General features: G+C 40.6%; 1 protein-coding gene across 7 annotated transcripts in view; it reads left to right on the forward strand.

Moving 5' to 3' along the window:
* LOC100644981 (CUGBP Elav-like family member 4) overlaps positions 1 to 15204 on the forward strand; it is a 594520-nt gene that overhangs the window by 207972 nt on the left and 371344 nt on the right. For 3 of the 7 annotated variants that reach the window (XM_048412816.1, XM_048412810.1, XM_048412821.1), the window contains exon 3: positions 2044 to 2189. The exons of the other annotated variants lie outside the window; for them this stretch is intronic. The gene's annotated coding sequence lies outside the window, so the exon portion shown is untranslated. The remainder of the gene's footprint in view (positions 1 to 2043; positions 2190 to 15204) is intronic. 7 annotated transcript variants of the gene reach the window in all.

Here is a 15204-nt window from a genome sequence, read left to right on the forward strand (position 1 = left end):
TGTAATACCATTTTCAATGTGTTTCTCATTTTTTTTACATCGATAATATTCATTTCCCAATGGCAGGTAAATTGTTGATCCGTTAGTAATTCGATCTTTATTAAAATACCGACCGGTATCATTGAAATGAAAAAATGTATTCCGTCTATGAATTTCATCGTTCCATCGAACTATTTCCGATATGTCCTTTTTCCCTTTTTTCTTTTTCAGTGTGTATCGATATCACTGAAACATTTTATATATTTCGTCATCGTTGTTTGCGTGTTTAACAATTATTCCCTTTTATATAAATAGATTCCTTGAACCGTTTTCTCCGCTATTTGTCGTACGGTTACTTTTGATGAAAGTTTAGGGAATTGTATAGCTTCTCGTAAACCGAAGGCTTTTAGGGTTAAGCAAACTTCGCGTTTTCCACTTACCGTGGTAGAGCATATGGCGAAATTCCCACGAGTTACTCTTTTACGTCACATGCCTCGTTTCTTTCTTGCCATTTCTCTAGTTGCTTATTTAACGGAATAATACTTTTCCACGTCGCACGTTTTTCACCAGTCCATGATACCTATCACAATCGCCACTCGTCGTAAACACCAACATTTTTTCATTAAAAATTCAATCCGATGGCTTGCGTCTAATGGAAATCTTGTAATTACCTTAATCGCGACACGTCTAGCGTCCAGCCGTTTCTTTCCCATGTCCGGATCCCTTCGTCTTGAATAGTCTCTTTTAAAATCAGTTAGATCGGCAGTTTTTATTAATCGTGAGAGAGAGAGAGACAGAGATAGATAGATAGAGAGAAAGAGAGAGAGAGAGAGAGAGAGTTGCATCTATGAAAACTTGCAACGGTGCTGCCCTGTTTCCGGATACGGAGATGATGTCTCGGACCGAAGGGTATAAGAGCAACGAGAGGGTGGGGGAGTTGGGTTTGAGGTGGGAGAGGAAGTTGCTGGACCATGTCGACTGCTTCCCAAGCCAGCCGAAGTGGACCTATCGACTCGAAACGAGTGTGCTCGACGTTAAAATCCCGGTCGCTGCTCCCGTTTCTCAGCCTCTCCCCCTCTACCACTCTGCCTCTTTCCACCGTCATCGTTCTCTTGCTTTTCATCCCCCGTCCGTAGCCGACCACCACCCTTTGCTACCCCTCTATCTGTCTTTCTCTCTAGTCCGTTCATTCGTCCGTGCGTTTGTATTGAACGTAAACGATGCAATGGGTAGACACGGTCCAGCAAATCCGAAATCCCCTTTTCCTCGATATAAAGCTTTACCCCTTTTTTCGACTTCGTCCTTCCGTTGAGCGCGACTTCGCGCCAATACTTTCTGCGAGCAAACCAGGCGGCACAAGTATCGAGTCACCGGTGAAATCGACTTGCTGTATTTCAAGGATCCGATGAACACTCGGAAACCGAACGTTCCAACTTAACTAAACGTCGATATTGTTACATAATAATGTTTCCATCGTTCGATGGCTATTACGATTGTGTATCAGCTATTATCAATTTCGTTTGATAATTATCTCGTGTTCTACGTGATTAGTGGTGTGATTGAAACAAAAAAAAAAAAAAAGGAACACGAGAAATTGTTTCGCCGACCACTTTTGTTGCGCGACTATAAAAATGTAATGTTTTATAGCTCTCATCGGTGAAAACGTCATTTTCAAGCCAGCCAGATCGATGATCAAGCCAGAAATGGAATAAACCATGAAATAAAGTCATTGTTGAAAGACTATGGTTTATTTCATTTTGTTTCGTCGAGCTACCGTCGAAGACTCAACATCGGTAAATTGCTAACAACAACCGTCATTACGCGTCATGTGAAGTACTCGCGATTAATTACCGAAAACTTTTCATTGTCGAACTGAAGTACTGAAAACACGAAAAACGAGAAAAAGACTATAACCGTTTTTAATAATTTGTATCGTGTTAAAAGATTCGAGATATAATGACACGTATATTTATATTTATAATGACTTTAGATAATGGCTTCGACAAGATAGTCGATAGGGATGGTGTAATTCCGCACGGAAGTGACAATATTATTCTGTTTCAGGGTGTGACGGGCGACCGGCTGGCCGGGGGCGCCGCACACCTCCTCCATCTCTTCTTCTTCTTGCCACGACCACAACACACAATGTAACAACAACTACCACTACTAGAGTCGTCCGCGTGAACCACGTTCTCAATGTACTCGATGTGGTACGTCACCATACCCCTACTCGGTGTCTCTGAAAATATGTCATCCTTATTAAGTTTTAACGTATTTCACTTTTACGTTGTCGTTGCCTCACAGTTAGTGTTCCTCAATGTTTTAATCAGAAACTCGTGTCATGAGCCCGCAAAAGATAATAGTATCCATCACTGTTGATGAACGCACGTGTGGCGAAGAAAGTGCGCTGCGAGCATCGAGCTCGAACGCTAAATTAAATATCAAGCTCGGTAAAACGTTGTCGCGCGGTTTTTTATTTCTCCGAGAAGGTTTCATAGCTCGGTTATAATTACCGTATTCTTCCATTACCTGGCACCTACCTACATATCTGGTACAAAAGCAAATTTTCGTTGCGGTATATTCATTCCCCTTAATTAAACTGTGTCGTTGAATTTCAGTTTTCATGCGAATTGCACTTTAATTAAATCTGTTCATCGAACAATTTTACAGTTCAACTATTTTTTTGAAAAAGATCACTTTTGATCATAGTGCATATGTTATCCTCGTTGGTTCCTTTCATTTTTTTTTTTTTTTTTTTAATATTTGACAAACGATTTATCATTTCCTGTTTCGCGATATGATTTGCGAGATAAATTTACACGTGGAGGCAGTGGCACTCTTCGCGCACACGTACGTATTTACACATCCATCAACATTATGTATACATTCTATATTCTATATATATATATGTGTGTGTGCGTGTGCGTGCGTGCGTGTGTGTGTGTGTGTGCGTGTGCGTGCACGCGCGCGTACACATATACATACACATATACACATGTGTATACATACATATTCGCTGAGTTCCGTTACAATGTGACTTGTGGTTGGTTTAGTTTCGTTGGTTTATCGGTGTTCGATGTTGGCTGCTATTGTTGGTTGTTAGGTGTTTAGTGGTCACTCTGTGTTGGTGCTCACCCTATCGGCTCGTTCCTTGTACCAGCAACCCTGACAACCTGCACTCCCTTCCTCCGACAACTCGAATCCCAAACTTGATGTTAGAAGTTACAATGTCAAGCTTGTCTCCTGCCACGAGCAATCTTATTGGACGACGGAAAGATCCGCAACACTATTAACGTATATATCAAACTGACGGTAAGGTTTTTATTCGATAGTCCGTTCTTATTCCAGACAGCATGCTGTTTTTACGTATGACAGAAAAAAGAAGTAAGCAAGTGTCGCATGATGAATATCACTGATTAATTAAGAAAAACGATGAAATATATTATATGTCGATGTTCACTAACAGCTGTATATCTAGGATTGACGTCGCGTTGAATTCTTGCCGAAAATTGCAAATTGCGAGTTGCAATTTAGCGGCACTTGACGTTAAATGACTTTTCAATACATTTGAAATATGTAAAGCGTGATCTTCCTCCCTTGGGAGAAAGTTCATTATCAATCAAATATATTATTATATATTAAATATATTTTTGTACAATTTTCTTGTTATTCTAAGTCGTATCGTCTAGCTGAGGAAAAGATTTGCTTCATTCAATGAGCCAGCGTTTATTATATAACGTTAGGAATTTGTGAAAACTGCCGCATACGAATCTGTAGAAAATTGATAGCAACGGACGGAAAGGCACGTTTCGCTTCGTTGTGGAATTTAAATATTTTTGAAGAATGGATACGAAACCCAATGATTTTTATGCAGCGCGCGTAAAGGTCTCCCTTACGGAATACCATTTCTAGACCGGGAGTAGATATGCGTTACTAGAAAATGGCCGACATTTGATTAGAGAATGGTTCCTTTTTTACTTATTTCATAGGTGTACCATTAGTTTGCATCCCATCTAATCAGACTCGAATTCGCTTGGATAACTTTTAGGAGATACGTAATGCAACGGAAATATCTTTTAATTGCGAAACGGTGAGAAATGTTCTTACTATTCGAAGCGACGTTAATTATCGAGTGAAATCAATGACTCGATGTATGTACATGCGTGAACGGGCACAATTTATTCCTGGTTATTTACGCGATAAATATTGATACTAGAATTTTTTTAATCGACCTCGCTAATTAAGTTTCAGAGGGTGCGATAGCTTGTTATCACGGTTTTAATGGGTTTGGAAAACGATCGCTGTTTACGATCCGGTAAAGAGGGAATCTGTGGTCGAAGTGCTTGAATTCTTAATAAGAACCGACCGGAAAAACGAAAAATGCTGCCGTTTACTATGCTATGGGTAAAACAATTACACGAGTGGATAATAAATAAGTGCTTTTAATTGAAAGAACTTTTTACGGTATTTCGTATTATTAAAATTTACATATTTGTACGTTGTGCTGATGCAAAAATAATTGTACGCACGACCGACAATCGCGACAAAGAAATTGGAATAATCGAAATCGATAATCAATAACGAAATAACGAAACTAAAAGTTATTCCGAAGTTATATTCATATTGGCAATGAAAATGGCAAGAAGAATTATAATATTTATATCGGTATAAATACTATGTGAAATTCTTTAATGAAGCCATATCCGACATATGCGCCCTACCCTATATCACTTACGTGCATTTAAGTCTAATCGTGTAAGACCATAGTCTGGATCTGCGTTCCAATTCCATTTGAAACGACGAGTGACATTTTATTCCATTGAATTGCGTCGGGATGTGGAAACGGTAGAGAGAAAAAGAGGACGTCATGCTGCTCAAGACCGTTCTGACTACGATGTATGTGAGAAAGAAAGTATAGACCGAAGGAACATTTATTTGCTGGCAGGAATCCTCCGCAGTTTTTCAACCAGACCGTGTGGAGTTTTGCAAAAGGCAATTCGATTTCAAGCACATTCGGACAATATTAAAAGGTAATTGGATTTCGACCTGGCTAGTTGTTGCCAGCGTGCACGCTTCGATCCCGGTGTAGCAATGGGAATGGAGAAGAGGGACAGTAAATGCCGTAAGGGGTGTCGAATCGGTAGAAAGAGGAAGATAACAAAAGTAGGGAGCTTGTACGCGTGTTCGCAAACCAGAATAATGGATAGTCGTTAAATTTAATTGGCACATAATTATCGGGAGTCCTGGCACCAAGCAGATCGTTGCACGCCACATATCGTTGTGATCCCCTTGCCTTCGCTTCAATATCGAGGAAACTCGATTACGCTCGAACGTTATGTGTTGTCTATCTATATTTTGTGTGGCAAAAAATTCCCTGAATCACGGTTTTTTGAGATTAAGCCTAACAACGATTGATTCGGATAACCTTACCCCGTCGATCGAAGATTAATTTTTAATTTTTTACAATTCTATGACTATTTGTAATTTAGCGAAGGCAAAGTCGAATTAACGACATAACAAAATTCAAGATCGCTCGATATTCCGGTTGTAGCAAAGTAAATTCACCAACGGGGTAACGCTTGATCTCGCTTTCGCGTAAACGTCTTGCGAGAAAACGTCGGGGTTCCGTTGGCGAGAAAGAATCTGAATAATACAACGATCACGTGAAGCAACAAGACCGAGGGAAAAGGCATCAAGGGAGACGAAGTTGGGACGAAAGGAGGATCGTGGAAACGTGGATAAAAATCTATGAATGTCTCGAGTCTCGAGGGAAGTTCTCCATAAGCGTAAAAATACCTAGCACGAAACTCGAATAGGAGAACGGAGAGGACGCACGATCTTAAAACGCTTAAATATGCAACTCGGTTGGTGAATTGATTTACTAATCACTTAGGGTAGTCGCGTTTAGATAGGGTTATCGACGGTATCGGATAAGTGTTTGTAGTAGGCACGAGCTACAGAGCTTCTCCGTTCGTACCAACGCTATCGTATGTAACTACGATATCGGCTCGTACCAATAAATAAGCCCACCGATACCATCTTTCATTTCGATAATTATTATTTGGTACAGTGTTAATTAATTAAACACGGAGAAGCAGGATGGTAGGGTAACCGCTGCCGGTAGTACGTAGCACTCGGAATAGAGTGCTCGAATAGACAGGGCACGCGTACTGTACACGGGCATGATCGCACCAGGTGATAACTCCTCGGGCTCTCCGGCTAATTACCGGATGAAAGAGCTATCTGGCGACTGTCGTCAAAGCCCTGGTGAAACCTAGTAAATGCACCTGCCGCGCCATTGTGATATTTTAACGCGGCCGCGGTTTATACAGCTTCGCCCGGTTTTCCGTGTATCTAATTTTCATTCGGCATTTTCAGTTCCTGTGAACGAGTACGCGCACCGACGTGATTACGAATAGGCTGCTCGTTTTAATGGCATTGCCAAATATGCAGTCTCGGAAATGGCCCTACCGAAGTTCCTGAAAAATGGAACGTTGTTTCACGTCATTCTCGTTATTATCGTTCCTATGTTTATACGTTTGCTTCGAGACGAATATTTCATTCGTCAGCCAGCGATCGATAAGAGAGGTTCGAATGGTCGAGATTCTTACGCTCGAATTAAAAGAATCATACACGTGGAAAACGGTGATCCTGTCTTCGCTTCTGAATATTATTTTTCATAATCAGTTTGCGGAATTTGTTCGCGGTGAAAGAATTGAGAATATGGTTTCCGCTCGAATAAATGGACGATGGAGAATTTACCGTGGTACGGTCTTTCATATAATAAAATGTTCAAATTATCTTTCGAATCTACAAGGAACTTTCGTTCCGGGCGAAGCATACGTGACATCGGCGAGTAGTAAATGTCAGGATCACGAAAGTCCAAGCAATTCGGACTAGAGCCAACGGAGAGGAACCGGTATAATTTATTAATTTAATGCGTGCCTTTTTGGGTCAGAGCGGTATCTAGGTGAGAGGACGTTGGCATTTTTCCCAAGCGACAGGGAAAAATAATTTTCTTTTTCTCCCTGTCATGTTTCTCTGGATGTATGATCCCTAAACGGCCTGTAGAGTGTAACCAGTCGTGACCAAATAAATAACAACGTAATCACGAACACCCGCTGACTAAGATTCATGGTGCGAAATATTCAACTATTAAGCCGCCCAGCCTGTTACTTCGACCAACAATTAGTAATTGATGTTGGTATATTCCATCATTGAATTAATACAGTAGGAAAGATTACCGGTTAATAATACACGCCTCCGGTTTCATATATTTTTATACCATTTAAACAATTTTTATTCTATCTAACAAATTCTTATAATTTAAGAAAGTATTTTGATCGAAAATGTTAATTAAATATAAAGTACTTACCTTGAATATATATAGCTCCACGGGGAAGCTAAAAGAAATTTAATTATGGTACAGTGACGATTTCTTCGATATCGTTCTAAAAATCTTGAAGTAATTTCAAATGATTCGTCGTGGCACTCTAAGTCGATGGAAATACTACTTTCTCAACTTCGAATTTTCTGATCTAAATAACCTTGATAATAACGTGTCCTTGTTGCGGATCAAGAATTCAATAACCAGTAGAAGTATTCGTGAAATATGTTCAACGAGTAAGGAGAATAGCATGTGAAGGAACGAAAGGAGATATAAAGAACGTTGGAGAAACGGAAAGAAAAGGGAGAGAAAATGATGGCGTCACAGATGAAATACGTAGAGAAAGAAAAGTGAGGAGGAAATGAGAAGGTCGAATGGCGAAACACACGGCTGTACTCGAGTAGCGCTACTATTCGATTTAGCTGCTGCATGCCACGGATCCTCACTCTCTCGCGTATATTTGCCGGGATTTGATTTACGCATAAAATATTCACCTTGCCCAAGATTTCGTTAGAGTTTGAAAGTTCGGAAACGCGCAGCCGCCGCCAACTGCTACCGCTACTGTTACTACTACCACCGCCGTTGCTACCGCCGCGCTGCTGCAATGCAAACAGCCGAAGAAAGGGACCAAGTAAAAGTAACTGGAGAAACGAAAGTGTACACCAAGATTCAAGAGGATGGTATGGAAACGAAGGGAAAGATCATGAAAGAGAAAGAGTAACAGAGAGAAAGAGAGAAGTTGGCGAATGGTTGAACAATAGAAAAGCAAGGTGACTTTTACGAAGGATTCTGTGCGAGAGTCTTGAGGTATCTACAGTGGAAAACTTTTCGCAGGCGAAAAAGGAACGAAAACAAAGAAATAGGAACGAACGTGAAGCTGCAGAAATTTCGTGACCTCCGTGATAACTTTTTTCCTTTCTTTTTAGTCCCTTTTCCTTCTGACTGCGCCTACGCGTTCTCCGTTTCTTTCTATTACGGAGGTGATAGACAGAATGATCACTGAATCGAACGAGTCAGAGAGAAGCACGAGGCTGAACGTTTTACAATCGATATTTGCGATGAGCATGAACTCACACCAGTCACCTAAAGTTCAAGATGCGCTTGATAACAACTTACTACCCTACTTCTCCTTCTTCCAAATGTTACTTGCGCGAGTATCTTTCCCAGAAATCCAGTATTTATGAAATCGCACAATCGTCGTTACGCTCTCAATATTAACGTTACGTTTAGTATTTTTTGATCTGTCTTAACTTTATTTCAATTGTTGTCCTATGTTGCGTTGAATCGAATTAACTTTTAGTACTAATAAAATAAAATTATAAGAAGGACAGCTACATTTAAACTTCCTGTGCGCATAATTGCATAGGATGAAAGCTGAATTGCGAAATGAAGTAAATAGTAATGGCTTGATGATAGTTGTCGGTACTCCGTAAGAGAATATTATATACATATATATATCATGAAAAAGTCTATTTGCATAAATTTCGTCGTCTATTATACTATGGTATAAGAAAAATTAAACTATTAGCGGGAACCATAAGTTTACTGTGCTTGAATTATTCGATAAACTTCCGAGAGATTTCCATTTTACCATACTTTGTTAGCATATTGGAAATTTTATTCGTCGATTACTAATAAGATTATTACTTTATAAAATAACCGTGATTATAATGCGATAATTTATGTGTTCGATCGTTCGGGGAGAGACGCGATCGCGGAGAAGGCGCGGGAGTTGTAAATTCTCGTTACGATTAGATAATCGACGCCACGAAATCATCGATCCCCTATTTAGGTTAGGATAATAGAGGTGGTTGAATTAGTATAGCACCGAGTTTAACAGGTTATAATATATACTTTATTCCAACAACTTGTTTCACGGATCGTATAAATGTTCAGGGAGATTCGCGGGGTAAGGTTACGATGTCGAACTGTAATGTCTTGTTTGTAATTGTAAATACTTGTTTGTATCGCATGTTAGGAAATATATATTTAGTACGGCCAAGATATATTTGCAACAGTTCGCACAAAGCAAAACTTTAGCTATAGCGAGGCGCTCGAGCGAAGTGCGACTTTGAATAGGGAATGGAATAAGAAGCAATTCCAGGATAAATTTTAGGAAATACGATTCTTATAGATCGGTATCTCGCGTTAAGCATTGTGCGTGGACTTTCTACTTGTGCTTATATCTGTACTTTCACCGTTGCGTGGAAGTTTCGGAAGCTCGGAGAATTTATCCACATCGGTACTTCTTCTGTCCGAAAACTTACTCTGCGATGGCAGGATATGGGGGCAGAGGGGACGCATACACGTGACCATGGCAATATGTTCGATGGCAGGACCGTTAGCTCGCCCTATTGGTTCCGAAGGACCCAAGCTCGAGCTGCTCTCTATTCCATTTATTCCGTATACATAATACATCGTTTTGCGAGCAACCAGGCCCCATTTGGATTCCTGTCGAGCATGTAGGTATTCTTATTTCTACGCTCGATTTAACGGGCTGTGATGGAAACAGCATTTCTGCTGACCTACCTAATCTTATCTATCAGTTCCCATTGTTGGTCTTGTTCATCAATCTTTATGTTCATATGTATCGTGTTGGGGCTGCATTCCCACGTTTTAGTGCTTATACGTATGATAATTAAATCGAGAAAACGCCTGATACGGGTTTAACAAGGATCGATGAAATTACGTCCATCGATCGTATAGTGCGATTTATGCCTGTAAAAAGGGTATATTAGGAACACACGCAATACATTTGCATTATATTAAGCAGGAACCTAATTAGCAAAAAATATAAAGAACTTAATCAGATAAACGTCGGAGTTAGTATCGAGCGTTCTTATCGAACATTCTTTTAACGACCAGTATCGAACAATCTACGGTTGACTGAATTATATTTATAATATTTTAAAATATATTTGACGGTTTCAGAACGAAGTGATCTCGTTATTTAAACAACGACTCGACCGACCATCCTCCACATACTTATTAAAACTTTAAAAGCTGAACATTCAAAATTTATCGAGTCCTTCAAAAATTGAAGCTTCGAATTATGTTCGAAGCGTTTCAAAGCTCGTATGAAAGCTCGTTGTCAAGCTGCATTGTTGATATAGAATTGTTTCTTCCTTTGTATTCACACAATGCGTTTATAAAAAAATTTGATGTATCGAGCCGTGAACGAGTCTTGCATTCTGATGGTGTTTCTATAAAATACGTACGACTCCGAGCGCGCAACGTCAATAGCTGTCGACGACTAATTTACGACTTTTGGACAATATCTGTTGAACGAGATATAGCTCATAACATTCTCTCAAAAGGGGAAGGTAACTGATTGAGCGAGAGAATTTTCAAGTTTAAAAGCGTGCGAGTTGTGTATCGTGGGAAAGTTAGCTGGCACCTTTTGACCGAGAGGAAACGAACGAGCGCGTCTTTTTCCATTTCAAAAGCTGCTTCTCCTCGAACGATCGCGAACCATCACTTCTGACAGACGTAATACGCGTTTGAATCGGTCTCGCATGAATATGAATGGAATTGCATGGGCTGGAAAGGGGACTCGGGACGAAAGAGGGTTTAACTCGATGAAATCCATGGTTCTACCTGGCAGTGCACAGTGAGCCAGCCGTCTCTCACACAGGTGCTGTATCGAGTACGTGTCCCGATAATGTGCGGCCCCGAAATATAATCCTCGTCACGGTAGCGCGCGACGAAAGCTTCGGTTTCGATGCGGCGAAAATCGCGCATAGCTTACCTAGCCTGCTATTTCATGCTACAGGAACCAGCTTTGATCGCCATATAGGCAGGACATAGGCGGATCCCGGTGAATGGCTTGCCGACGCCGGCATATCGCGGATGCAACGCGTAATTACTTTATACGTTTATGGCGACGGCCCTTTCGTCGGGCCCCTTTTGTCGAGCGCACCGTGTGATTTATCGAGGTAACCCCGCTGCTACCAGCAGCCACCCTGGGAATTTCTAAAGCCCGCGCGGATCTCCACGCCAACGCTATCGTTTACCACCGACGAATTTGTAACCGATCCTTGTAATCCCACGTTTAACAGGTACAATCCTTCTTCATCGTTCATAGGGTTTGTCGGTGAATAGCAAAAAAATTGGCTGGTTCATCTTCGAAAATCGTAAATTACATAAGTATCTTTGATGGAATAAAATTTTCTAGGACTTTTTAACGTTTGTGGGAATTGGTAAGAAATAGCTTTTAGGTGTTCAGATCATATATCACAGCAATCGTGCTTCCGAGCCGTCTAACTATTAATGGATGCGTGAGACGACTGACGAAAGGAAAAGAGAAGAAAAGAGAAGAGAAGAGAAGAGAAGTATTCCTGGCGGAAAGGTGTCATGTGACGTGCAGAATAATCGATAAGCATTGTCTGATCGGAAATCTGGCGTGGCTCGGCACCCAGGGACCAGAATCCAGACCCGTGGTGATTCGTGCCACTACTATGGTATTAATATTTGACACACATCATTCGGTTTTACTGCCGGTATAAATGCGTCGGATAGGGTTGTGCGTGCATCGTGAATCACCGGAAATGCGATTCGCCCGGGAATCGATAGATGCTGGATACGTAAGCGGTCAAGAGTACTAGCATCGTGGATACATATGCATCATTTTCGTCACTCGAAAACCATTTTGAACGATCGCTATCCAAAGCATATATACGATCATTCGTGATAGTTCACTGACACGTAACGGTTACTGCATGTAGAAGAGTCGACGCTTTGATAAATACTCTGTATTCGATCCGAAACAATTTTGTCTGACAATAACCTCTTCCAGTTAAACTGTCGAGTCCCCTCTTTAGGATTACAGATTATTTTTCGGTTTTTTCTATTTCTTACGTAGTTGTTATTATATTTTCCTTTCGTTATAGCAGCGATAAGAATAATCATTCGTTCTTATCTCGCATGCGCGCTAGATATCCCGTTTAATTAAGAAGCATTTCTTTGAATACAGAATATTCTGGAAAATTAAGTAGCGGAAGTTACCGCAGGCAACTGTGTTCGATTCAAGAAAATAATTAATCCTCTTTGTTACTGGCGTGTCTATCCGGAATCACCAAGCACATGGTTATGACAGCAGGTCTTCAACGGAATTCTCCAGTTTCGTACCTCGAAAGTTCCTTTATCGATTTCATCATCGCTGCACTATAATTTTGCAATCTTTGCCTCTCTTCCACTTCTCCAACTTAAGGATATCTGAAGTAGTACTTGCAGTTAGATCGATGCTAAATTATGTCACCAAGCCTGCTCTTCGTTCATAATTACGATAGCTCCTTTGCAAATTACTCGGCTGAATAAACGATAAAACTCTATCGTTATTAATGGGCGCCTGCGTTTTTTTGTCTCTGCTTATTTTTCGATATCATCGCCGGAAAAAAAGTAGAAAACGTTCGTTCGGTAATTATACCAGATGGGGCAGCAGACACTTTTGCCAACGGTAATCGACAAAATTTCCTGCGCTTGAAACGCCCTTCTACTCCGAATAATTGCAGACGATTCAATGGGATAATATTATTTTATGAATTTAATTGAACGCTTCCTTCGCAGTTCTTTATTTCTATTCAAATGGTAACGTATACTCGTGCGTGAATTAAATTTACTTTTCAAACAATGTTTATTTTTTAAAGAAATCGTTGCAATCTAAAATTTGCTTCGTTAAATTTTATATCAACGACAAAAATGTTGATTATTACAAATTTTAGTTGCGTACCGTACGTGATACTTAAAGATTTCATTTCTTTGTATTACCATACTCGACATTTGTTATTACCGGGCTTTCCGATATAGAATCCTGAAGTTAGAATTATGAGTACTTTCTTTTTTAATAGGAGGATCTTTTGCAGCGAAACGTTATAAGAAGGAAGGGTGATGGCTTTCTTTATCGCTTTGATGAGTAACGGAGAAAGAAAAGGTGGTACATATTTCGAGTTCCATCAACGACCGATGTCCTAGAGAAGGCAAAGGACATGATCGAAAAAGTTTAGACCGGTGTCATGCGAACACGCTCTTTTCGCTGAATTTTGAATAGCCTTAGGAGCAACTTACCCTATTACCAAATGGAAGTAAATTTCTAATTTTATTATACCAATATCTAGATGGTTGCACTTGCTTCAATCTTTCGACAACTAAGGATCAGAAGCGTACCGTCGCTCTTGCCTTTGAAGTAACAATCTACTTCGCGTAATAATGCTACATAATTCTCGACGATTAAAGATTAAGAGGGTAGGCTTGTTCTTAACACAACGCTTTTGCTTCACTTTGTGCGGTTCAATTTACCATCTCGGCATTAAATATCGTTACAAGTGCGAGTCCTGTACTTTTCTAGGATGAGTAGTATGCGCGGAAAAATGCAATACGTTATTTCGCCTATGGGAACGTTATCAAGTAAGGCATAATTGAAACGCTCGCTAGAAAATAAATACTATATTCGCCGAAATAAAAAGCCTGATAATACTATCTGTGTCTGCAATTTTGGAAATACGACTTTTTTCTTCGGTAAACAACTTCTTCTAGAAGGGATAACTCGTGTTAGGGTTCCGGTCATATTTGAGCCAGAGATGCGAAATAGGTTGCGTAGAGATGAGGTCTAGGTAGAAGAGACAGCGTTTACATACGACAGAGAAGGAGAGAGAGGAGGGAGAGGGTGCGAGCAGGACGTTGAAGAGGGAATTTCGGAGGACGCAAAGAGGTGGATGGGTACGGACTGGCCATGTAAAGCGGAATGAATCTCGCAGCCGCACGTGGCTTGGCCGCGATCCACGCTATCCAAACCACTCCTCGCGTTGTGCAAGCTTTTTATGTCGAGAATTTAAATTAGATACAACCACTCTCCATCCACAACCACTAAAACTCGCGCCGCGCCTACCGAATCACCTTGCAGATACTCCTTTATTTCACGGTACTTTACTCCACCCCGCTGTTTCACTAGTCTTAGCATTTAAAGATGACTGCCTGTTAGGTGTTGAAAATATCTTGCCGAATTTTTTGTAACAATTATTAATCACCATCGTACTTATTATCACCGATTAATATTGTAACGTACTATAATGTTATTTATTATATGTAAGGATTAATTACGACAGCAATACGCAATACATAACATGTTGCGTATTTTTCGATATGTAACGTTTTAACGTTAAATGAGCCGATGATATAAGAGATATAAGAACTGGCATTTCTATTATTTATTTAGATACAGTTATCAATAGAACGCAATACATTTTTCCAAGTAATATCGTTTATTAACCTATCGAACCGTTTATATCGGAGTAGTAAATCAAACAGATCAATGAGAAACAGAGCAGTTAGTAGCAGAGAGAGTAATTAGTTAAAACCGTTACTGAGCGGTCGTAAGTCGCAGCAAGTAGGCAACGCTGATTCCGGTCAGCCGTGAGCTTAAACGGCAATAAGCGACGCTCAGAGAAAACTAACCTGCTGTCGTTTCGATTTGATCGATACCGGTCGAATCCAATACCGGTGCAAAATATCCAAGGTGCCTACTGAGAGGTGCAGGTTGTTGGCTAGAGGCGTGTCAAAATGTGATTGCGGCAACATTGCGTCACCGCCACTGGTCCCGGGGTATCTTTGGAGGCTCGTCGTTGGAGAGGACGAAGTAGGATTCTCCTCCTTTCGAAAGCGTCGTTAGGGGCCTCTGGCACGTGGCCAATCACATCGACTAGCTACTGTGTATGTTTCATCCGGCACAGTGTCTAGCTCTCTGCTCTCTCTCTCTCTCTCTCTCTTTCTCTCTCTCTCTCTCTCTCTCTCTGTCGCTCGCTCGCTCGCTCGCTCACTCACTCTGCACGTGGATTTCCACTCTT

Source organism: Bombus terrestris, chromosome 15 (genome assembly GCF_910591885.1).
Source record: "Bombus terrestris chromosome 15, iyBomTerr1.2, whole genome shotgun sequence".
NCBI lineage: Eukaryota > Metazoa > Arthropoda > Insecta > Hymenoptera > Apidae > Bombus > Bombus terrestris.